Source organism: Capricornis sumatraensis, chromosome 1, assembly GCF_032405125.1.
Source record: "Capricornis sumatraensis isolate serow.1 chromosome 1, serow.2, whole genome shotgun sequence".
NCBI classification, from domain to species: Eukaryota; Metazoa; Chordata; class Mammalia; order Artiodactyla; family Bovidae; genus Capricornis; species Capricornis sumatraensis.
The window spans coordinates 136,556,737-136,583,211 of record NC_091069.1 but is presented as its reverse complement, the minus strand read 5'-3'; positions in this window follow the sequence as shown (position 1 = coordinate 136,583,211).

The window sequence follows — 26,475 nt, the reverse complement described above, 5'->3', positions numbered from 1 at the left end:
TAAAGTATCATCATTGATTTGATATGAGTACATTGTGAAATTAGTATTTCTAATTAATAGTTAATTTTTAATAGTTAATTGACACACTCACCAGCTAACATACTCCTTTTTCTTTCTCTTTTTCTATCTTTTACTTTCTTTGTATTTTTGGTGAGAACAGTTAAGTTCTATTCTCTTACCAAACTTCACTTACATGGTACAGTGTTGTCAACTATTGCAATAATGTTTTACATTAAATACTCAGACCTTATTCATATTATGTTTTTCTATTAATTCCAAGTGAAAAATTCATTCTTTCACAATTAAATATATTTGCTTGTGTGCTAAGTCATTTCACTTGTGTGACTCTGCCACCTGAGAGATTGTAGCCCACCAGGCTCCTCTGTCCATAGAATTCTCCAGGCAAGAATACTGGAGTGGGTTGCCATGCATTCCTCCAGAAATATGATATTAAGTAGATTTACTTTATGAGACAGAATTTTTTTCTTTTATTCACAGATTGCTGAGATTTTTTAATCCACTATTTTTTTCTGCCTCTAATGAAATGACCACATGCATTCCTATTTTCATTCTTTGAATGGCAAACTATCTTTGCATTCTTGGAATAATCCTCACTTACTTGGGATATAGAATCAATTTGGTGTATTGTTGAATTCAATTTGTTAAGGTTTTATTTAAAAATTTTATATCTACTTCTGCTTCATTGACTACACTAAAGCCTTTGACTGTGTGGATCACAACAAACTGTGGAAAATTCTTAAAGAGATGGGAATATGAGACTATCAGACCACCTGTTCTGCCTCCTGAGAAATCTGTATGCAGGAGAAGAAGCAACAGAACTGGACATGGAACAACAAACTGGTTCAAAATTGGGAAAGGAGTATGTCAAAGATGTATATTGTCACCGTGCTTATATAATTTATATGAAGTGTACACCATGCAAAGTGCTGGGGTGGATGAATCACAAGCTGGAATTAAGAATTCCAGGAGAAATATCAACGACCTCAGATATGCAGATGATAGCACCCTAATGGCAGAAAGTGGATAGGAACTAAAGAACCTTTTGATAAAGGTTAAAGATGAGAGTGAAAAAACTGGCTCAACATTCAATTAACTAAGATCATGGCACCTGGTCTCATCATTTTATGGCAAATAGATGGGAAAACAGTGGAAATAGTGACAGAGTTTATTTTGGGGTGCTCCAAAATCACTGTGGATGGTGACTGCAACCATGAAATTAAAAGATGCTTACTCCAGGAAGAAAAGCTATGAAAAACCTAGATAACATACTAAAAAGCAGAGACATCATTTTGCTGACAAATGTCCATATAGTCAAAGCTATGGTTTTTCCAGTAATCAAGTCTGAATGTGAGAATTGGACCATAAGGAAGGCTGAGTGACAAAGAATTGTTGCTTTCAAAATGTGGTTCTGGGGAAGATAGAGATTAAATCTGTAAATCCTAAAGGAAATTTACCCTAAATATTCATTGGAAGGACTGATGGTGAAGCAGAAGCTCCAATACTTAGGCCACCTGATGGGGAGATCTGACTTATTTGAAAAGATCATGATGCTGGGAAAGATTGAAAGAAAGAGGAGATGGGGACAAGAGGATGAGATGGTTGGATGGCATCATTGACTCAATGGACATGAGTTTGAGCAATCTCTAGGAGATTGTGAAGGACAGGGAAGCCCGATGTACTGCAGTCCAAAGGGTGGTAAAGAGTTGGACACAACTTAGTGACTGAACAACGACAAAATGTCTATTTTGATGAGATGTGTTTATTCTCCAGTTTTCTTATAATACTTTTGTCTTATTTTTGTGTCAGGTTATATTCTGGCCTCATAGAGTTAAGTTAGGAAGCATTCTATCCTCTGCAATTTTCTACAAGAATCTGTTTAGAATTGTTTTATTTAATTCTTTCTTAGATGTTTATTTCACAGCATTTGACAAAGGTAACCAGTTGGTATTAATTTACATATTCTAACAGAAATCATGCCTGTTTTTCTTGCCATTATATCTTTAGAGTCTAAAAGAATGCTGACTTCATATAAGCAACCCAGGAAATATTTATGGATTGTATAAAAGATTAAAACAAACAAACAAACATGACTCTCTTACCATGTTCTTTGCTGCTGATTTAGGAAACAGAATTTTCATCTTAATATTAATTCAAAATTCTGTTACTGTTAATTAATTACAGAAAAGTACACCTGAGGTCTTATTTTATACATTTATTTACTTTTTATAGCTAGCATAATTTTAATAATTTAATGGTAAAATTACTTACTGAAAGTAATTAGCAGCTTTAATATGTAGACATTCAAGTAAAATACCTATAATCTTTTCTGCCTTTTTCAAATAACAGCATTAGTCTGACTATTCTATTTATATCTTACTAAAAAGGATATAATATGTTTAAATGCTTACATATTTTCCATTGCACATGCCAAAGAACAAGTGGTTAAATAGTGTTTTCTCAGCTCCATGTTTGTAGTTCAACAACATCCAATGTTTCTGTTCAATTTCACTACTAAGTATAAATTTGCAACTTCAACCTGGTATTTCCTAATTATCCAGCACCCTGACATCTAATTTTTTAAAATAATTTGAATTTCTAAATCACTTCAAAACCTAATGGAACTCAAATGCTATTACAGCTGAAACCACTTAATAGAGCCCTGTTAATAAAGACAATCTAGTTAAATTAGGCACTTTCAGTGAATATATTTTATTTTGGCCACTTAATGTAATCCAAAATAATAATAATGGCTAATAAGTACATCTTGATAATAGCACATTTTCTCCATTAACCATTTGCCTGGGCTGTTGGGATTTTTCTGCTTCAGAGTTAATAAAAGTCATTGATTTGAGTGATTCCTTTATAAATTCAAATTTGTAGTTTACAGGAAACAAGTACTCATAATTCAAGGATATCAGTATAATTTAGGTATGTATACAGAAGCCTGTTCAATAATATATAACTGTCATACCCCTTCCCAGAAAACTGATAGATTGTTCTTGAAATAAGTCATTGCTATTTTTATTTTAGTTCTATTAAGCATCAGAATTGAAATATCACAAACTCTCATTAATATTATTTTACATGGGTGAAACACTTTGCAAACTGCAATATTATAGCTATTAACTTTAAGCTATTTAAGATAAAACACAAGGTTATAGCACAGCTAACGGTTCCAAAATTTATCACAAACACTGAAAAACACTGTGTCATAGTAGCAGAGTTTTTCTATCTCTTCAGTGTAATTTAGTCAAAGATTAAGCTGCTTTTGTAAACAGTGTGACACTTCACTAAAGCACATTTTGTATATCCTGTTAAGGATAAAGGAGTTACTTCATTCAAACAAAAGTTTTGCTGAATATCATATGGCCTTTTAGTTTTCTTATTCTAAAAGCTCTTGAATCTTTAAACTAATTTGTATAACTATTTCCTTACCAGAACTGATTGTTTTCTTTAATTTCCTCAATATTTATCAAGTACCAACTACATGTTAAATATTATGCTATCTTTCATTAGCTTAAATATGAATATTGCAAAAATTTCCATTGTCTAGTTCTCATTATTCTGCCTATAATTTATTCTCTCCAACAGGGGAGCAGTTTAGAACTACCTTTATCTGAATTATTTTACACTATTATTCTGGGTTAGATCTACTAATGAGGGGCTTTCTACTGATATCTTTAGGAGAAAACTAAATCATTTTTCTACAGTTGTGCTATGTTCAGGCAGTTAAGATATTCTACAATGTCTTCTCCTAGCTTTCAAGGATCCGTCTGGAAATCACTGTTGTGAGACTCTAGCTAACATCTCCAGTGTAGACTTCTCTAGGATTCCAAATTGATAAGTGGTTACTCTGGAAAATCACTCACTATGGGGGTTTAGGTGCCTGACACCACTAGAAGAAACACACCAGCAATTTTTGCACTGTACAATATCTTGGAAAACACTTTTCTGATCTTAGATTCCAAACCTCCCAAAGATTGTATAATTTCTAATTCGTGTTTTAAATTTATTTTTCTACTTAAACTTTCAGTTAAAATAGAGCAACATGAATTTGCACTCTCATCTGAAATTAAAAAATGAGATAAATTATAAAGCATGTTTTTCAAGGATTGTGTACCAGGCAATCAAAAAACATCTTTGAGAGACAGAACATAAACAGAATCCAATGTTTGGCTCACTGTACTTTCTAGAGAGTATTTTCCAGCCACAGACCAAGGATAAGGGGCACAGATGGACCTGAGTGTATCCCTGAGCTGATAATATGGAGAAAAGTATTCACAAACTTATCACAAACTTGATGACTTGAGTTTGCAAAGCAGTATACCAAAGAAGAGAGACTGACACAGCCTGGAGGCTTCTCCAGAGCTCTACAGAGGATCCCTTTTGAGTCTATAGTTTACTACAGATGAGTGCACATATGTGAAAAAATTACCCGAGATCTACCCAAAAGGAACATGTAGAGCTATCCCCAGAACTTATGTAGGGCTGCTTTCAAACAACCTAGAATCCTTTTTATTTTTTTTTTAAACACAGGAAGTAAATGTATGATTACCAAAGGGTAAAGGTGGGGTGGGGGAAGATAATTAGTTTGGGATCGACATACATACACTGTTACTGCTACTGCTAAGTCACTTCAGTCGTGTCCGACTCCATGCGACCCCATAGACGGCAGCCCACCAGGCTCCCCCGTCCCTGGGATTCTCTAGGCAAGAACACTGGAGTGGGTTGCCATTTCCTTCTGCAATGCATGAAAGTGAAAGGTGAAAGTGAAGTCGCTCAGTTGTGTCCAACCCTCAGCGACCCCATGGACTGCAGCCTTCCAGGCCCCTCCATCCATGGGATTTTCCAGGCAAGAGTACTGGAGTGGGGTGCCATTGCATTCTTTGATATATACACTACTATATATAAAATCATAACCAATAAAGACCTATTGTATAGCACAGGGAACTATACTCAATATTCTGTAATAAATAAGTGACAAGAGTCTGAAAAAGTACACGTGTCACACACACACACATATTATATATATATATATATATTTTTCCAGGTGGCGCAGCTGGTAAAGAATCTGCCTGCCAATGTAGGAGACACAAGAGAAGTGCAATTCCTCTGTTGTGAAGATCCCCTTGGAGTAGGAAATGGCAACCCTCTCCAGTATCCTTGCCTGGAAAATTCCATGGACAGAGCAGCCTGATGTTGCAGAGTTGGATACAACTGAACAATTGAGCATGCACACACACATACACATGCACGCACACACACACACAAACACACACACACACATATATAGATATGAATAACTTTGCTGTATACCTAAAACTAACACATTTTAAGTCAACTATACTCCAGTTAAAAAAAAAAAAAAAACTAAGGAAAACAGTTTTTATTGAATCCAGAGAGATGTACAGGCTCAATAATAGAAGTAAGAAATGTAACAAGCTATATGTACAAATGTGTACAACACAGTAAGTTACAACAGTAGTCTGAAGAATATGAGCATAAGCAACTAAGTTCTAAAAATAGATAGTCAATGGGGAGAAGGTAAGTAGCTCAGCATAGCGAACATAGAGGAGGAGGGTAGAGAAAAATAAAAAGCTCAGTAGGTAAATATGAAAGCAATCATGAGCAGCATTTTTGTACAAAGAATGCTTATAGGTATTAAGAAGTCATACAGTAACCTCGATGTCCATCAGCAGATGAATGCATGAGAAAGCTATGGTACATAGACACAATGGAATATTACTCAGCCATTAAAACAATACATTTGAATCAGTTCTAATGAGGTGGGTGAAACTTGAGCCTATTATGAGTAAAGTAAGCCAGAAAGAAAAACACCAATACAGTATATTAACACATATATATGGAATTTAGAAAGACGGTAACGATAACTCTGTATGCAAGACAGCAAAGGAGACACAGATGTATATAACAGTCTTTTGGACTCTGTGGGAGAGGGAGGGGGTGGGATGATTTGGGAGAATGGCATTGAAATATGTATAATATCATATAAGAAATGAATGCAGGATTTCGATGCAGGATACAGGATGCTTGGGGCTGGTGCACGGGGATGACCCAGAGAGATGGTACAGGGAGGGAGGTGGGAGGGGGGTTCAGAATTAGGAACACGTGTACACCTGTGGCAGATTCATGTTGATGTATGGCAAAACCAATACAATATTGTAAAGTAATTAGCCTCTAATTAAAATAAATAAATTTAAGTTTAAAAAAAAGAAGTCATACAGGATGTTTGTAGGAAAGCAACATGGAGGTGTATATCAAGACAAACATAGAAAGATTAATTGTAATTTAGAAACTTTCCACTGAAAATAACAGAAAATTGAACTCAAATTGTCTTAGACAAATAAATTTTGAAATCTTATTGGCTCATATATTGTTTAAATTTACTTTTAACTTGAAGATAACTGCTTTACAATGCTATGTTGGTTTCTGCCATACAATCGACATGAATTAGCCAATAAGCACACACATATATCCTCCCTCTTGAAACTCCCTCCCACCACATTCCTCGTCCCAGTCCTCTAGGTCATCAAGAGCACCAGGTTGAGTTCCCTGTGTTATACAACAACTTCCCACTACCTATCTATTTTACACATAGTAATATATATTTCAATGCTACTGCGTCAATTTGTCCCACTCTCTCTTTCCCCCGCTGTGTCCACAAGTCTAATTTCCATATCTGTGTCTCTATTCCTGCCTTGGAAATAGGTTCATCAGTACTGTTTTTCTAGATTCCACATATATTTATTAATATATGATATCATGTACTTTAAAATGAACTATTTGGCTAAATGACTTCTTGATTCAAAGACTAAACTGATGTCTCTGGATAGGGTTTCTCTCCATTATTTTTCTCTTCAGTCTCCAAGCTGACTTCCTTCTCAATCTCCATTTAGTATTAAGATGATCTAACAGCAGTTCTCATTCTACAAATTCCAAGTTATAAAACCAGTAGGAAAATGTTCATGTTTCCTTTCCAGTAGTCCTAAAAAAAATTTATTTGACTCTCAATAGCTTTGACCAAATCAAAGATCTGTGGATCAATTATAGACTTCTAGGTCAAGATAATGACATAAATAAAGTAAGCAAAGTAATGTTCAAAATTCTCCAAGCCAGGTTTCAACAGTAAGTGAACCATGAACTTCCAGGTGTTCAAGCTAGATTTAGAAAAAGCAGAGGAGCCAGAGATCAGATTGCCAACATCCATTGGATCATTGAAAAGCGAGAGAGTTCCAGAAAAACATCTACTTCTGCTTTATTGACTATGCTAACACTTTTGACTGTGTGGATCACAATAAACTGTGAAAAAATTCTGAAAGGGATGGAAATACCAGACCTACTGACCAACTTCTGAGAAATCTGTATGCAGGTCAAGAAGCCACAGTAAGAACTGGGAATGGAACAACAGACTGGTTCCAAATAAGAAAAAGAGTACATCAAGGCTGTATATTGTCACCCAGTTTATTTAACTTACATGCAGAGTACATCATGAGAAATGCTGGACTGGAAGAAGCACAAGCTGGAATCAAGACTGCTGGGAGAAATATCAATAATCTCAGATATGCAGATGACACCACCCTTATGGCAGAAAGTGAAGAGGAACTAAAAAGCCTCTTGATGAAAGTGAAAGAGGAGACTCAACATTCAGAAAACAAAGATCATGGCATCCGGTCCCACCACTTCATGGCAAATAGATGGGGAAACAATGGAAACAGTGACCAAATTTATTATCTTGGACTCCAAAATCACTTCAGATGATGACTGCAGCCATGAAATTAAAAGATGCTTGCTCCTTGAAAGAAAAGTTATGACCAACCTAGACAGTATATTAAAAAGCAGAGACATTACTTTGCTAACAAAGGTCCATTTAGTCAAGGTATGGTTTTCACAGTAGTCAACTATGGATGTGAGAGTTGGACAATAAAGAAAGCTGAGAGCCAAAGAATGGATGCTTTTGACCTGTGGTGTTTGAGAAGACTCTTGAGAGTCCCTTGGACAGCAAGGGGATCCAACCAGTCAATCCTAAAGGAAATCCATCCTGAATATTCATTGGAAGGACGCATGCTGAAGTTGAAATTCCAGTACTTTGGCCACCTGATGCGAAGAACTGACTCACTGGAAAAAATTCTGATGCTGGGCAAAATTGAAGGCAGGAGAAGAGGACGACAGAGGCTGAGATGGTTGGATGGCATCACTGAATTGATGGACGTGAGTTTGAGTAATCTCTAGGAGTTGGTGATGGACAGTGAGGCCTGGCACACTGCAATCTATGAAGTCCCAAAGAGTCAGACATGACTAAGTGACTGAACTGAACTGAACTGAACTGACGTCAAGATAATGCAAAGCTCTGATTATCTAATTTGCAAACAAATCATATACCTACACCTGTTAGGTTAGGAGATGTAGTGGTTGCACAGAGGGAAATTTGGATAATGTCAACAGACAAATGCAAATGAGATGTAAATGGAAAAAAACAATAGGGATAAATAAAAACTTCTTAGGGGGGAAAATGTGTAATGAGTGCATGTATAAAGGCATCTGTAGCTCCAGGGGCTGTTAACTGTGGGCTGCTAACTTCCTTTTTTTGGTGCTCTCTGGGAAGATGACAAATATTATTTCAAAAATATTTATTGAGTGCCCATTGAGAGCTAGTAATTTTGCTATGTACTAAAGACACTAATTAAAACAAGATGTGGTTTCCATACTCAAATTTATAGCTTATTATAGGATATAAGTAAGTTTGTTAAATGCTACAGAAAAAGTGTGTAAGGGGTCACAGGAGCTCAAGAACTTCAAAATCATATTGGGAGTTTGCATGGTTGATACTTAAGCCAAATTAGGAAAGGCAGGAGTTAATTAAATGAAACAATGTCACAGAATAGAAATAATAAGAACATTACAGCAGAGGGATCAATGGGAAGAGAGACATGAAAATAATTAGAGGCTTGGTATATTAAGGGCACTGATGTAGTAGTGGAGTGATGTAGCACTGATGTAGGGAATATGAGAGTAAATGAAGTCAGACACATAGGGAGCATATCAACGACCATATACTAAGCTAAGAAATTTGAATCTCTTATGAAAAATATTGTGAACCTACCAAATTATTGCAGCGAGGAAAGATATAATCAGAGCAACATTATAGAAAGGCCCTTCTGACAAATGATAGGAAAATATACTGAAGAAGGTCCAGAGTGTCAACTGGGAGATTCTCTAGAAGGTTTTGGCAATAATTAAGATGAGTGACAGAGGCAGTTGAGCAGGTATTAAAGTAAAAGACACTTTGCTGTATGGGAGAATGGAGGCTTTGGTGATTTCTTTTTTATATCAGTCTAATATAATGCCCTGGAGAAGGAAATGGTGACCCACTCCGGTATTCTTACCTGGAGAATTCCATGGACAGAGGAGCCTGATGGGCTATAGTTTTGGGGGTCACAAAGAGTTGGACACCACTGAGTGACTAACACACACAACATGATGCTCATCAATTTTATTGGTCTTTCAAAGAAACATTTCAATAATTTCTATTTTATATCTGTATTATATTTAATTCATTTCTTCCCTAATGATTATTTTCTTCTGTTTGCTTTTTATTTATTCCATTATTCTTTTTGTATTTGGGGGGGGTGGAAGTTTATTAATTTTCTACCCCATGTTTGTAAATTTCTGACTTGCTAAAGTTTATTTGTAATAGATTACAGGCTGAATGTTTGTGTTCCTCCAAAATCTATACGTTGAAACTTAATCCCCAGTGAAATGGCATTTCAAATTGGGGTCTTTGAGAAGTGATTAGGTTATGAGGGGGAAACATTCATGAAGAGAATTAGTGCTCTTATAAAAGACACCCCAGAGAGTTTTCTCAGCTATTCTACCACAGGAGGAGGATGTAACAAAAAGACATCAATCTGTGAACTAGAAGTAACTCTCACCAGATATTGAATCTGCCAACACCTTGATCTTGAACTTCCCAGCCTCCAGAATTGTCAAAAATAAATTTTTGTTGTTGATAAGTCACCTAGTCTGTGATAGTCTGCTATAAGAACTAGAGGAGACTAAGACATAACTCTCACATAAATACTTTTGGTGTTTTTGTAATCACTGTGGAAATGTACGAAGATGTGAAATATATGAATCTCTTGCGTACATGTTTCCAGTTGAGTGAAGTGAAATGACATTCTTCCCCCTTGTTTCAGTTATCATGCTTAAATAAATGCCCTTTTTGAGGTCTACTTAAATGTCTCATCTTGGTGTCATATTTTACCTGTTTTTGTTTTTTGTAGGTGACTTTGCTGTTTAAATTACCCACAAGTAGATGGAAAATGATACTTCATGCAAGCAGGAATGACAGGAAAGTGGGAGTCATGATACACATATCAGACAAAATAGACTTTAAAGCAAAATTTATATATGACCCAGAGGGATGGTATGGGGAGGGAGGTGAGAGGGGGATTCAGGATTAGGAACACGTGTACAACCATGGCAGATTTATGTTGATGTATGGCAAAACCAATGCAATATTGTAAAGTAATTAGCCTCCGATTAAAATGAATAAATTTAAATTAAAAAATAAAAAACTTTTAAAAAAGATAAAGACACTATAAAAGAGAAAGACAAATACTGTATGATATTATTTATATGGGAAATCTAAACTATGGCACAAATAAATCTATCTATAAAACAGAAACAGACTCACAGACATAGAGAACAGACGTGTGGTTGCCAAGGCTGCCGAGTGAGGAAGTGGGGAGAGAGATGGATTGGGAGTTTGGGGGTTAGTAGATGGAAACTCTTACATTTAGAATGGACAAACAATAAGGTCCTACTGGATAGCACAGGGAACTATATACAGTATCCTGTGATAACCCATAATGGAAAAGAATATTTAAAATAAATGTGTATATATATATATATATATAAACTGACACTTTGTTGTACAACAGAGATTGGCAGAGCATTTTAAATCAATAATACTTCAATAAAAAAAGAAATTAGAAGAGAAAGGCATTATATGATGATAAAAGAATTAATACAAAAAGAGGATATTGTATTCGTCAATATATATGCACCCAATAGGAGCACCCAAATATATTAAACAAATACTAACAGACATAAGGGGAGAAATTGATAGGAATACAATAACAGTAAGAGATTTTAACATCACACGCATATTAATGGACAGATTTTCTAGATGAAAAATCAGTAAGGCAAGAGAGATCCTATGTGATACAACAGATCAGAGATTTAACTGATATTTTTAGGACATTACATCGAAAAATACTCAGAATGCACATTCTTTTTAAAGTGTATATGGAACATTCTCTAGGACTGACCACATTTGTTGTTATTGTTTAAACACTAAGTAATATCTGACTTCTTTGTGATCCCATGAACTGAAGCCCACCAGGCTTCTCTGTTCATGAGAATTTTCTAAGCAAGAATACTGGAGTGGGTTGACATTTCCTTCTTCAGGGGATCTTTCCAACAGGGATTGAACATAATAGGAAGATTACCACTGAGCCACCAGGAAAGCCAGTATTGGCCACATACGAGGGCACAAAACAAGTATCAACAAATATAGAAACACAGAAATATAAGAATATAGAAATTATTTCAAATATCTTTTCTGACCAAAATGGTATGAAACTATGGTTTCATAATGGTGAACCACAGAAAAAAAAAAAAAAATTAAGACAAAAAAAAAAAAAGATTAAGTGGAGACTAAACAACATGCTACTAAAAAACCAATAAGTCACTGATGGAATCACAGAAGAAATTAAAATGCCACCCAAGTATAGTGCTGAAATGCTACTTAGTATTCCTAAGCATAAGAAGGCTCTCATGTGCCTTACAGGGAAAACACATGTCTTAGATAAAATTTATTCAAGCATGAGCTATGAATAAAGTGCTAAGTTGCTTCAGTCATGTCCAACTCTGTGCAACCCAATGGACTGTAGCCTGCCAGGCTGCTCTTGTCCATGGGTTTCTCCAGGCAAGAATACTGGAGTGGGTTGCCATGCGCTCCTCCAGGGGATCTTCCCCACCCAGGGATTGAACCTGTGTCTCTTATGTCTCCTGCACTGAAAGGTGGGTTCTTTACCACTAGTGCCACCTGGAAATCATGAGCTGTGGAGCTTTTGATTACAAATTTAATGCTAATATGTATTAAAGTGTTGTTAGAGAGAACCAGGACTGTATATAGAAGATGGTGGAATAGAAGAGTATGTGCTTATCTTCTCCTGCAAGAGCTGCAAAATCACAGCTCACTGCTGGACAACCCAAATAGGAGGTTGTTGGGTCCCACCAAAAAAGATACCCCACGTCCAGGGGCAAAGGAGAAGCCCCAAAAAGATGGTAGGAGGGGCAAAATCATATTTAGAATCAAATCCCGTTACTGCCAGAGATGCTCAGAGGGCTCCAACAAGACCCTGTGCTCAACAGCACCCAGAGACCCCAGAGAGACTGAGCAAGATCTGCCTTTGAGTGTTTGAGTGTCTCCTGAGGAGGCACAGGCCAGCAGTGGCCTGCTGCGGGGAAAGGGGCTCTGGCTGCAGTAGACCCAGAAGATGCAGTGTGTGGCATAAATCCTTTTGGAGGAGGTCGTCATTAGCCCAGCCATAGAGATACCAAGCAGAGGACCCACAAAGCGGAGAACAACTATACCAAAGAAGTTCTTGTACTGCTGCAAAAGCTCTAGGGCTCACAACAGATTTTCCAACCTGGGAGATATGGACATGAGTTTGAGCAAGCTCCAGGAGTTGGTGATGGACCGGGAAGCCTGGCCTGCTGCAGTCCATGGGGTCACCAAGGGTCAGACACAACTGAGCAACTGAACTGAACTGAGAAAGAAATAGGGCTTCCCAGGAGACACTAGTGGTAAAGAACCACTGGCCAATGCAGGAGATAAGAAAAAAGAGTTTGATCCTTGGTTCAGAAAGAAGATCTCCTGGAGAAGGAACTGGTAACCCACTCCAGTATTGTGGCCTATAAAATTCCAGGAAAAGAGGAGCCTAGTGGGCTACAGTCTATGGGGTCGCAATGAGTCATACACGGCTGAGCACGCACACATACCCTACAATGAGAAACACATAAAACAAGGTTATATATTGATAACCTGATGAAAATATGGCCAAAGGCTCAGGAGAACCTATCCTGCATTTCCCTTTGGAAAAGTGGTTTAGTATTCACTAATTCAGTGATTAAGAATACTTTTAGAAAATAACTACTATGAAAAATGAAAATCAACTGCTAAAACTTAAATAGTACTTTCAAGAAAGTCTTTTATGTCACTATCTTTCTTTCTTGTATCTCTGTTTCATTCTAGATATTTTCTTCTGATTTATCAGTTCAGTTCAGTTGTACGGTCATGTCTGACTCTTCACAACCCCATGGACTGCAGCACGCAAGGCTTCCCTGTCCATTACCAACTCCCAGACCTTGTTCAAATTCATGGCCATCAAGTCAGTGATGCCATCCAACCACATCATCCTCTGACGTCCCCTTCTCCTCCTGCCTGCAATCTTTCCCAGCATCAGGGTCTTTTCCAATGAGTCAGCATAGTGACAATATACAGTATTGATGTACTCCTTTCTTGATTTGGAACTGGTCTATTGTTCTATGTCCAGTTCTAACTGTTGCTTCTTGACTTGCATACAGATTTCTCAGGAGACACAGCAGGTCATCTGGTATTCCCACCTCTTAGGAATTTTCCAGTTTTTTTTGTGATCCACACAGTCAAAGGCTTCAGTGTAGTCAATTATCTCTTGAACTCATAATTAATTTATCTTACTTTCTGATCATGGAATACTAAACATTTCACATTTCCTTTTGTATAATTACAATTTATCTGGAAATTTCTCAATGTTGAATTTTGCTTTATTGAATATATTAATTTTAAAAAAATCTATATCTGATAATTCCAAATAACAACAACTGTCGTGTGTCTGTGTTTTCTAGCTCGTTTCACCTGCCTCTCACTCATTGTATTATCTCATTGCATTTTTTTTTTAATTTTTATTGTTTGCAGGCCACTGAATTTGAAAAATTACAGAAATGATATTAAGACCCGGGATAATGTTATTTCAAAGAGCTCTGTGTGTTTTTTTGTTTTTTGTTTTCCTTTCTTTTCCCTCTCAAAAGTTCCTGGTGATATGTTGTTATTGCTATTGTTCATTTGCTAAGTCATATCCGACTCTTTGTGACCCAAAGGGATGTAGCCTGCCAGGTTCCTCTGTCTGTGCTATTTCCCAGGCAAGAATACTGGAATACATTGCCATTTCCTTATCCAGGGGATCTTCTTTACCCAGGGATTAAATCTGTGTCTCCTGCATTGTTAGGGGAATTTTTACTGCTGAGACACCAGGGAAGCTCCCTCCTGGGCAAATAGGAATGTCCTATGACCTGAATCCAATTTCAAAGATTGAGGTGATTCAGATTTGGCCTGTAGTCCCTATGGAGACTGAACTACTTGAGATTCACAATTATTTCTGTTGCATACTTCTTTGGAGTCTTTGTCAAGCACCAGTATTCAGCTTGTATCCTGTTACAGCAGAAGGTTGACAAAAATACTATGCAGCTTCTTAGTCTCTCAACCACCAATTGTGATATCAGCAGTCATCCCTAGGTGAAAAGTGGCTCCAAACATCAGACTTATCTCTCTAAATTTCCATCTTATTTCAGAAATTGGCTTTCAAAAGGTTGTTTTAAAATATGTATTTTGCACATGGTAAGCCTGTGAATTATTGTGGCAGGGGCAAGCAATAACAGATTCCAAGTTCTTAAGATGGTCACACTAACAGATACCCATTCCCACTTTCTTTTCTCATAATATAACAGATACCTTTCGTAGCAGATAATGGCACCCCACTCCAGTACTCTCGCCTAGAAAATCCCACGGACGGAGGAGCCTAGTAGGCTGCAGTCCATGGCATCGCTAAGAGTCAGATATGACTGAGCGACTTCACTTTCACTTTTCACTTTGATGCACTGGAGAAGGAAATGGCAACCCACTCCAGTGTTCTTGCCTGGAGAATCCCAGAGACGGGGGAGCCTGGTGGTCTGCCGTCTCTGGGGTCGCACAAAGTCGGACACGACTGAAGCGACTTAGCAGCAGCAGCTGCAACAGCAGCAGCAACAGATACCTTTTTTTTCCTTTTTTTTTTAAACTTTTTATTTTGTATTGGATTAGAGATGATTAATAATGCTGTAACAGTTTCAGGTGAACAGTGAAGGGACACAAGTCATACATATACATAAATATATTTTGATCAGAGGGATAAAATTGGCAGAAAAATACCTAGTCAATCATGACTGAAATTTTTTAATATTCAAGTATTTATTACTTCCAGATTCTCTAGTATTTATTAAATTCATTTAGTTAAGTTTAATAATTTTATTATTTTTTACTTTCACTTATAATTTTACTCAGATTAAAATATTTATTTTACATTCTGTGATTTTATGGTTTCTTAATTTTGTTACTTCTGATTACTCCTGATCATATTGGCTAATTACTTTTGGGTTTAGCAACTTTTAACTATAAACTTGTATTTCTTTGAAAACTATTCAGGGGAATCTTATTATATTTGTGTTTAAACTATATTACTAAACAGACATTTTGATTTGATCCAGTACTTTTCTTTTTTTTAATAGCAATATAATGAAAAATGCCTATATTTAAACATTTGTCTACAAGTTTAATTATTTTCTTAGGACAAAATACATTTGGGATTACTAGGTCAAGCTAGTGTATATTACATTTTAATATTTATTGCCAAATTTATGTTCTAAAGGTCACTGTAATTTATATTCCAGCAATATGTGGACTCTGTATTTTAAGATGAATATTGGCAAAATTACTTATCCTGAAAAGGGTAACTAGGGTGATGATAAAACTGAAGCCCAAGCTCCATATAAAAAGATAAAAAAGAATATCAGTGTATATACTATTATATATTTTTTACCTGCTAACTTTTCAAACATAAGTCTAGGCAAATAACATGCCAAGTTTAGGGTAGATTCCCTTTGTATATATTGAATAATACACTTGCCTATTCATTTAACAATATTTTCTGAGTGATTAATAAGTGTCAGTCCATAAACTAGACATGAGGAATTTAACTACAAGTTAGTAAGGAATTTACAATCCAGTGAAGGAGATTCTTAATAAGCAGGTTAAAACCAAAAGATATAAAATGAACTAAAAAAAAAAATTACAGAACATTAGAAAAGAGACTTCTGCTAGTTTGCTTACCTAAAGTTGTTAGAGAAACTCTCTGGTACTAAGCATCACTTAAGCGTGTGTAGGTGATGCATTAATGGTAGAAGTCAACCCCCAGAAAAAATATAAAGACCCTGAAGAAAGATGCTCGCATCGTGACAGACTCAGTGATAGAGTGACATGTGGTAAATTTGCAAAGGAAAAGCAGTGATGAAGTTAAGCAAAATTTCATAGATCAAGGTAAGGAATTTGGATATAATTCTCAAGATACCAAAGCACTTTTGAAGGTTGTTTTAACAGATTGATCATACAAAGTGACTTACAGTTTTAAATACTTATACTTTTTTTTTTTTTTCAAGAATGGCTTGTTGACCATCAGAAATGGAAGCAGGAAGACAAAGTAGGAAATTATTACAGCACTCTAATTGAGAGATGATAATGGCTTTGAATGTAGAGCTTGGAGGGAGACTGAAAAATATGAATGCATTCAAAATACACTTTAGAGTATACACAGCAAGTCTAAATGATAGAGTGGCTAAGGGAGTGAGGAAAAGGTAGGGTCAAGAATAATTCTGTTTTCCAGCTTGAACAGCTGACTATGTAATGGTTTAAATGAATGATAAGGAAACAGAGAGAGGCACCTAGAATCCTGTATGCCACCCTATTCCCTTGTTTATGTCTGTCCAACACAATGGTCTAAGCTTCTCCTGGACAGCAATTTTCTTGATTATTCTTGCATGCCTATTGCCTAGCACAATGACTAACATAGGCAATGCGCTGAGTAAGTACTTGCTGAATGATAGATGAATAAATGATTAAGAGAAAAAATGATTATCCTTTATCTTTTCATACTGGACAACTAGAAGTAATGGCTCATAATTACAGGAAGACAGATTTCAGTTCTGTGTAAATATTGCCAGATAATTAGAACTCCACAAATGGAAGAGTTTGATTTCAGAATAGCATGTTCTCTGATAACAAAAAAATATTTAAGCGGAGTTTTGTTGAAAATATGACAGGTGTCTAATTTTGAAATACAATTGGAAATTAACTCAGGCAGAAAATATTAATTCTTCTAACCTTCTACTTAATCCTTCTTTGAGTTCAGAATACTTTTCATTGTCCATACCTCTGAACAATGACTTTTATTTCCTGTTAATTGAGTTAGTGAACTTATGCTAAAAGAATGTCTTCAAATGCCAGAAAGAAAATTAAAATAACTGCTTTCTCTTTTTAGATATATAAAATGTAAGGCTTATACTTTTCAGTGTTTGGCCAGGGTACTGAGATGTCTGGCCCAACTGATCTTGACTAAAGAGAAAGTATAAGGCTTTTGCTTGTCCATCCTGTTATTTTTCCATGACTTACCAAGTAACAAAGATAAAGGCAGTTAGGGCATTTTGTTTAGAAGAAGATTTCTAGGACTGTAGGGCTGGACTTAATAAGTTCATAGATTTTTTTTTTTTTTTTTGAGTTTGGGAAATTTTGCACAAGCTTCTATTTTATAATACACTGGACCTAAGACTCTGCTTCAAGAAGGAAATGGCAACCCACTCCAGTATTCTTGCCTAGAGAATTCCATGAACAGAGGAGAATGGAGGACTACAGTCATGGGGTCACAAAGAGTCAGACACAACTGAGTGACTAACACACCAAGACTCTGCTTAAGCCCCATGACACAGAGAAGGCAAAGGACATAAAAAAGTTTAATTCTTCCAAAAAGAGTATGTCATTCTCTTGTATACTTATTTATAAAATTTGGGGACCACAGCTATGAAAATAAATAGGTCTTGGAAACCATAATGATTCTGGTTGAATATCTGAATGTTCTTCAGATGGTGGAGGAGGGGACAGAAGAGTGAATGGGATCCCAAGTAGGCTCCAATTTTTTCATCTCAGTCCAGTCTTTACAGGTTTTATTACATTTCCCAATCAGGGTATTTTGAAGAAAAGAACTATACCTAGAAAGAGTCTCAACACCAATGGATGGTTTCACTGATGTGACGTTTTATATCATGAATGTCCATGGACATGTCTCACTATTCAACTTCCCTACCTACTCAGGCAGCATAGCCTTTCTACACTGAGTACTTTGATGCTTTGATTCAGATATATACAACCTAGAAATAACATGTAGAAAATAAATTAGAATTACATGTTCTTTCACTCTTATCAAATTTAATCAGGAAGTTTTAGAAACTCTGCATAAAAGAGGGAGCCCCCAAATTCAGCACTTTAAATTCCAGCATACTGAGATGAAATTCCTCTGCATCAAGAGCGTGAAGTAAGTACTTCTTAAAATGATGTTCTTGCAGCTGTGTTACATTGGTTTTGTGAATTAGTATAGTTGATTTTTTTAGATCATCTAAACTTTAAGTTTTTTATTATGATATTAAAAAAGTTTTCCAGATGTTCCTTTATATAAGATTTTTCCTAGTTTTTAAACTATATTTTAATCATATATAAAAAGCATGAATAGACACAAGGAAAATAATAAAAAGCTACCCAATATCATCTCTCCATAGCCAGTCAGCCACATATTGCAACATGTTTATGGGTAAGCTCTTTATAAGTACTTTTAGAGTGACTGAAAAATGATTCCCTTTTTTTTTTCTTTGTTAATACTTACTTGCAATATTTTAAATTCTCTCCTAATCTCACTCTACTTTTGTAGTCCTGGTCCTACATTTAGCTTTTCTCCTTTTCTCTATGCTATTAATATATCTCCTTATCACATCCTCCCATGGAACTGGCAATACTCTACAGGAATGTTTAATAAGGATTTTTCTTAACCTTTGAAATATATGTCTCATTCCTAAACACATTTTATTCTGAAGAAGACTGTTGTTATACAAATTTTATATCAGTTATTATAAAAATAACACAGTGAAAATTAGGAAGCTCTGAAAAAAATTGTCTTGAAATTACCCTTGTCAAAATGCCTGGACCAAACACAAGTAGCCTTAGAACTACAGCGACAATGATAATCAAAATATCACTAAAGAGCAAATACACTGTGTATTGAAAGTGAAAGTGATGTCGCTCAGTCCTGTCCGACTCTTTGCGACCCCGTGGACTGTAGTCCACCAGGCTGCTCCATCCATGGTATTCTCCAGGCAAAAATACTGGAGTGGGTTGCCATTTCCTTCTCCAGGGGATCTTCCCGACCCAGGGAGCAAACCCAGGTCTTCCGCACTGCGGGCAGACGCTTTAACCTCTGAGCCACCAGGGAAAACCAGTGTGTATTAGTAAATTAATAAATTGATTCATTTATTCAACAAACGCATATTAAAAACACCTTTTATATCAGGTATACCCTTAGATGTTAGAGATACAGCAGTGATCATTTCCCACTTACAAAATCTTTATAATCTAAAGAGACAAGACAGAAAAGGAAGGAAAATAATATGATTTCAGTCAAAGATCAATAAAGAAAATCCAGCAAGGTCTTGGTAAGGAGAATCACAAGGAGTTTGATAATTATGCCTGGTAGAATGGTCAAGAAGTCCTCTCATCTGAACAAGTCTTATCTTAAATAGCCTTTGCCTGACTCCACTGAGTTTATTTCTACCATAAGAAAATCAAGAATGTTTCATAATAGAGTCACTGTAAAAAGGTATGAGTTGGAAAGAGGAGATAAAGCAATAATTTCTGAACAATCATTTCTGAAAAGCTGGGCAGAGTCAATATACAGACTAAACCTGACTGTAGGATGCACTTACTTTTATATTACACAAATATTTTGCTAACACAACAACTTAATATTCCAGATCCATATTGTAGGGAAGTGATGGAAAGAGATTTCATCAGGAGAATCATCTTGCTAATTGATGCTTGGTTCCTGGCAGATTCCAAGGTGCCAAGCCCAACACAGGAAAGCATACACCCTACAGTTTGCGGATCTGATGAGAGAGAGAGTGGTCGTTTTAAACTTTTCTACAGTTTTTGAAGACATTTCTTTAGTATAACTTTGCTAAATCAAAATCAGGGAATAGTCTCAGGGCTTTGGTGGCATCAGTTCAGTCACTCAGTCAGGTCCAACACTTCGTGACCATATGGACTTCAGCACACCAGGCTTCCCTTTCCATCACCAACTACCGGAGCTTCCTCACACTCATGGCCCTCTAGTTGGTGATGCCATCTAACCATCTCATCCTCTGTCATTCCCTTTACCTCCTTCCCTCAACCCTTATAAGCATCAGGGTCTTTTCCAGTGAGTCAGTTATTTGCATCAGGTGGCCAAAGTATTGGAGTTTCAAATTCAACATCAGTCCTTCCAGTGAATATTCAAATTGATTTCCTTTACAATTGACTGGTTGGATCTCTTTGCCGACCAAGGGACTCTCAAGAGTCTTCTCCAAGATCACAGTTCAAAAATATCAATTCTTTGGCACACAGTTTTCTTTGTGGTCCAACTCTCACATCCATACATGACTACTGGAAAAACCATAGCTTTGACTAGACAGACATTTGTTGGCAAAGTAATGTCTCTGCTTTTTAATATGCTGTCTAGGGTGGTCGTAGCTTTTCTTCCAAAGAATATGTGCCTTTTAATTGCATGGGTGCAGTCACCATCTTCAGTGATTTTGGAGCCCCCCAAAATAAAGTCAGCCACTGTTTCCATTCTTTACCCACCTATTTGCCATGAAGTGATGGGATTGGATGTCATGATCTTAGTTTTTTGAATGTTGAGTTTAAACCAACTTTTTCACCCTCCTCTTTCACTTTCATCAGAGACTCTTCAGTTCCTCTTCACTTTCTGCAATAAGAGTGGTGTCATCTGCATATCTGAGATTATTGATATTTTTCCCAGAAATCTTGATTCCAGCTGGTGCTTCATGAAGCCTAGCATTTCTCATGATGTACTCTGCATATAAGTTAAATAAGCAGGGTGACAATATACAGTGTTAATGTACTTATTTCCCAATTTTGAACCAGTCCATTGTTCCGTGTCCGGTTCTAACTGTTGCTTCTTGACCTACATACAGATTCCTCAGGAGGTAGGTAAGGTGGTCTGGTATTCCCATCTCTTTAAGAATTTTCTGCAGTTTACTGTGATCCACAGAGTCAGTCTTTGACGAAGTCAATAAAGTAGAAACAGGTGTTTTTCTGGAACTTTCTTTCTTTTTCAATGATCCTACAGATGTTGGCAATTTTATCTTTGTTTCCTCTGGCTTTTCTAAATCCAACTTAAACATATGGAAGTTAATGGTTCATGTACTATTGAATCCTTGCCTGGAGAAATTTGAGCATTAATTTGCTAACGTGTGAGATGAGTGCAACTGTGGGGTAGTTTGAACATTCTTCGGCATTGCCTTTCTTTGGGATTGGAATGAAAACTGACCTTTTCCAGTCCTGTGGCCATGCTGAATTTTCCAAATTTGCTGGCATATTGAGTGCAGCACTTTAACAGCATTGTCTTTTAGGACTTGAAATAGCTCAGCTAGAATTCCATCACCTCCACTAGCTTTGTTTGTAGTGATGCTTCTTAAGGGCCACTTGACTTTGCATTCCAGAATGTCTGGCTCTAGGTGAGTGATCACACCATCGTGGCTATCTGGGACATTAAGATCTTTTTTGTATAGTTTGTGTAGTCTTTGGTATTAGTGTTTTCCAGTTTGTGAGTTGCCCACTCAGTGAGTATAGGATTTGATCTTATCTTAATTGTTTCCCTGCTACTATTTCATTGTGGTTTCTCCTTTGTCCTTGAATGAGGTGTATCTTTTTTGGTGGGTTCCAGTGTCTTCCTGTCTATGGTTTTTCAGCAACTAGTTGCAAGTTTGGTGCTCTGTCAGGAGAAGATGAGCACATGTCCTTCTACTCCACCATCTTAATCTTGACTTCTATTCACTTTTAAAGAAGTGTCTAGTTAAAGTAAGATCATTAGGACAGGCCCTAATGCAATCTGACTGATATTCTTTTAAGAAGAGAAAACTTAAACACCCAAAGGACATCCAGGGACACACATGCACAGACGAAATGCCAGATGAGGACACAGTAAGCAGGTAGCTATCTGCAAGTCAAGGAGAGCATCCTGAGAAGATACCAACTCTGCCAAAAACTTGACTTTATACATGTGGTCTATAAGGCTTTGAAAATGTTTCTATTGTTTAAGCCATCCAGTGTATGGTGTTTTGTTATGGCAATCCTAGAAATCTAGTACAGAGTAGAATCACAGAACAGGTTCACAATATTCTCTCAACCCAAAATAGCACTCATTGAAAATCACTCACTGGCTGGACAATTCTTTTGGCCAACACTACATATAATGCTTTAAAATAGTATTGCACTGTTATTTTATTCATATTCATATTATTTTTAATTCTCCCCAATAATCATCACTGTGTCTTGCACAGTCTTCCACAGTTGTATTTTTTAAATTGATCTTGTACTACCCCACCACTATTTCTTCTTACCTGTGAAATGAGTTCCTTAAAATTAAAAATAAAAAATAAAAATGACGTGTACCATTCAAATATTTTCTCATTCCTATGACAAGTGTAGCTCAAGAATAGGTAAATGGATATAAAAGATATTCAAGAAAGATTTTGTTATTAGAAATGTCTAAAGGAGAGAGTCAAAGCAAAAGAATATGTATCTACCAGATCATTTATTAAAACCTGTATTAGGATTAAATCATTTGGGATATTTGACATCTGTTCAAGCATCTATTAACTCTCAATATTTTAGAGATAATCCAGTGTTACATAAATTCTCTTTTGTTTTCTCAGCTTAGTGTTTATGAAGCTTTTATACATGCAATACCTATAGCTAATCATCTTCCTAGAATCCCTCATTGGAGTACAGTCTACTTAGCTTTCAGAACAGATCTGGTCTAAGCCAGAGTATCTGCAATGAGTAGTACTTAACACTAGGTAAAATACAGATTTTCATGCCAATTTACAATAGTGTATACCCAATCTTTTCCTTCATGGTTGGTTTTTCACTCACAGTTTATTAGTGTGACTTTAAGATTCAAAATAAGTCTTTTAGTTCTATTCACTGGCGGTCCAAAAGACCTTATAATGATTTTAAAACACTTCAGATATACCTTAGTAGACTTTTTCTGAAGAAGCTTTCAGAAATATTTGACTCCAGGCAAGTCTAACAATTTGTTGTATTTCAACAGGGTAGAACCAACCAATACAAGTGAATGTTAGTGAAATGACCCACAGAATAGCTGCAGAAATTCAGTATTAATATGGCATTGTACAGAATGTTCTACACAGACAAAATTCAAAAAATTGTGTTTTCTTATGTACCTGATGATCAATTTTTCTATTAACTCTATTTTCTCTGGAGATAAAACTTATATTATCATTACTAAGTCACTATTTGTTTTGAAATAAAACCTTTCTACTCAAAGTTGTTTTTCAAGAATTATAAATATCAATATCACCTGAGAGCTGGTTAGAAACAGAATCTCAACCTTCTCAAATTAGTAGAATGAGAATCTTCATTTTTAACTATGTTTCCAAGTACTTAGTCTGTACCTTCATATCTGAGAAACACTCAATGGAAGAATTTAGTCTTGGTATCCAATAAACAGTCCTGAAATTTAAATTACAGATATCCTACCATGCAAATATAAAACGTAATAAAAGAGTAAAAATAATGTAAAACTAACAAAAAGAAGAGAGATGTCCATTTGGGTTAAATTCACTGGAAGCTGCTAATATTAAAAACAACTTTGTAATCTACCTTAAATAAATATATATTTAAATTAGATTGCATGATATTTATATAAAATATAAAACAAAGTTTCTTCATTAAAGCAGAAATTCTGCCTTTCTCTTAAGTCTTAGTCCCTACCTCTGTCTCTGTCTGTCCATCTCTCTCACACACACATACACATGGAAATTCCTGATAAATACAATAAACCAATGTGACAGTTCTATCCTCTTTCTTATGCCATTTAACATCTGTCCTTCTATGACATTAACACTTGATCTCTTCAAAAAAATTTATAAAGTTAAAAATGTTATATTTCCCCTGTAGCTATATTTATCATAGTACTTTTTCTTTCTCCTTTCAGAACTGACATATTATAAGTTAATATACTGAACATTTTTCAGCTTTGCAAGAATGGGAAGGAAGGTAAAACAGGGTTAGAGTTACTATTTATACAAAGAATGAATGAACATTCATTGTCTGTTTTATTCCTGAAAAGTTAAATGCCTAGTCATAAGAATGGTTGCTTTTTGATTTCAGGATTTTTTTCTTTTCTGTAATGAAAAACAAAAGTACATATACAGAAATTATCAGCTTATAAATTCTCTCTCCATATACACATATTTTATATACACACACACTAAATTTGTCTACTTATATGTACATCATCAGAGAAGGCAATGCCACCCCACTCTAGTACCCTTGCCTGGAAAATCCCATGGACGGAGGAGCCTAGTAAATATATAGTATAGATAGAAGTATCTATCAGTTCAGTTCAGTTCAGTTCAGTCGCTAAGTCATGTCTGACTCTTTGCGACCCCATAAATTGCAGCATGTCAGGCCTCCCTGTCCATCACCAACTCCCGGAGTTCACCCAAACTCATGTCCATCGAATCGGTGAGCTATCCAGCCATCTCTATCTCTGTCATCCTCTTCTCCTCCTGCCCGCAATCCCTCCCAGCATCAGGGTCTTTTCCAACGAGTCAACACTTCGCACAAGGTGGACAAAGTATTGGAGTTTCAGCTTTAGCATCAGTCCTTCCAATGAATGAACACCAGGGCTAATCTCCTTTAGAATGGACTGGTTGGATCTCCTTGACATCCAAGGGACTCTCAAGAGTCTTTTCCAACACCACAATTCAAAAGCATCAATTCTTCGGCGCTCAGCTTTCTTCACAGTCCAACTTTCACATCCATACATGACCACTGGAAAAACCATAGACTTGACAAGATGGACCTTTGTTGGTAAAATAATGTCTCTGCTTTTGAATATGCTATCTCAGTTGGTCATAACTTTCCTTCCAAGGAGCATCTTTTAATTTCATGGCTGCAATCACCATCTGCAGTGATTTTGGAGCCCCCCAAAATTAAGTCTGACACTGTTTCCACTGTTTCCCCATCTATTTCCCACGAAGTTATAGAACCAGATGCCATGATCTTCATTTTCTGAATGTTGAGCTTTAAGCCAACTTTTTCACTCTCTTCTTTCACTTTCATCAAGAGGCTTTTTAGCTCCTCTTTACTTTCTGCCATAAGGGTGGTGTCATCTGCATAGTTGAGGTTACTGATATTTCTCCCGGCATTCTAGATTTCAGCTTGTGCTTCTTCCAGCCCAGTGTTTCTCATGATGTACTCTGCATATAAGTAAAATATGCAGCGTGACAATATACAGCCTTGACGTACTCCTTTTCCTATTTGGAACCAGTCTGTTGCTCCATATCCAGTTCTAACTGTTGCTTCCTGACCTGCATATAGGTTTCTCAAGAGGCAGGTCAGGTGGTCTGGTATTCCCATCTCTTTCAGAATTTTCCACAGTTTATTGTGATCCACATAGTCAAAGGCTTTGGCATAGTCAATAAAGCAGAAACAGATGTTTTTCTGGAACTCTCTTGCTTTTTCCATGATCCAGCAGATGTTGGCAATTTGATCTCTGGTTCCTCTGCCTTTTCTAAAACCAGCTTGAACATCTGGAAGTTCACAGTTCACATATTGCTGAAGCCTGACATATTTATACAAATGAATACACATTGTATAGATATATACATACACACATACTTTGTACATATGTACATGTATACCTACATATACACAGTTAATATATACTTTCTAGGGACTTCCGTGGCAGTCCAGTGGTTAAGGTAACCCATGTTTCCAATGCAGAGGTTGCAGGTTCAATCCCTGGTCCGAAAACTAAGATCCCACATGCTGCATGGCAAACCAAAAAAAAAAAAGGAAAGAAAATATGTGAGTGTATGTGTGTGTGTGTGTTTGTGTATGTGTATATAGATTCTCTTTCTCTCTCTCTATATATATATATATATGTATGTATATATAGAGAGACTCATACACTCGAGAAAATTACCAGTAATTTAACAGTATTTAAAATTGAAACTTATGTTTGAAATGAAGCATAATAAGATGTATGTAATCAATTTTAAAACAAATAAAAATAGGGCAAAATTATGTGTACTAACATTATAAATCTTTGACCACTTTGCTTTGTAGTATGTGAGTAGTTTCTAATGCACTAACTACATTGAAAAGAT